This window comes from Marmota marmota, unplaced genomic scaffold (genome assembly GCF_001458135.2).
Source record: "Marmota marmota marmota unplaced genomic scaffold, marMar, whole genome shotgun sequence".
In the NCBI taxonomy this organism is placed as follows: domain Eukaryota; kingdom Metazoa; phylum Chordata; class Mammalia; order Rodentia; family Sciuridae; genus Marmota; species Marmota marmota.
Genome location: NW_026000076.1, coordinates 5,227,531 through 5,228,496, shown reverse-complemented (window position 1 = coordinate 5,228,496; position 966 = coordinate 5,227,531).

The window sequence follows — 966 nt, the reverse complement described above, 5'->3', positions numbered from 1 at the left end:
TTCAAAACATTACATAGTTCTTGATATATCATATTTCACACTTTGATTCAATTGGGTTATGAACTCCCATTTTTACCCCGTATACAGATTGCAGAATCACATCAGTTACACATCCATTGATTTACATGTTGCCATACTAGTGTCTGTTGTGTTCTGCTGCCTTTCCTATCCTCTACTATCCCCCCTCCCCTCCCCTCTTCTCTCTCTACCCCCTCTACTGTCATTCATTTCTCCCCCTTGTATTATTTTCCCCTTTCCCCTCACTTCCTCTTGTATGTAATTTTGTATAACCCTGAGGGTCTCCTTCCATTTCCATGCAATTTCCTTCTCTCTCCCTTTCCCTCCCACCTCTCATCCCTGTTTAATGTTAATCTTCTTCTCATGCTCTTAGTCCCTACTCTGTTCTTAGTTACTCTCCTTATATCAAAGAAGACATTTGGCATTTGTTTTTTAGGGATTGGCTAGCTTCACTTAGCATAATCTGCTCTAATGCCATCCATTTCCCTGCAAATGCCATGATTTTGTCATTTTTTTAATGCAGAATAATACTCCATTGTGTATAAATGCCACATTTTTTTTTATCCATTCATCTATTGAAGGGCATCTAGGTTGGTTCCACAGTCTTGCTATTGTGAATTGTGCTGCTATGAACATCGATGTACCAGTGTCCCTGTAGCATGCTCTTTTTAGGTCTTTAGGGAATAGACCGAGAAGGGGAATAGCTGGGTCAATGGTGGTTCCATTCCAGCTTTCCAAGAAATCTCCATACTGCTTTCCAATTGGCTGCACCATTTGCAGTCCCACCAGCAATGTACAAGTGACCCTTTTCCCACATCCTCGCCAGCACTTGTTGTTGTTTGACTTCATAATGGCTGCCAATCTTACTGGAGTGAGATGGTTTCTTAGGGTGGTTTTGATTTGCATTTCTCTGACTGCTAGAGATGGTGAGCATTTTTTCATGTACTT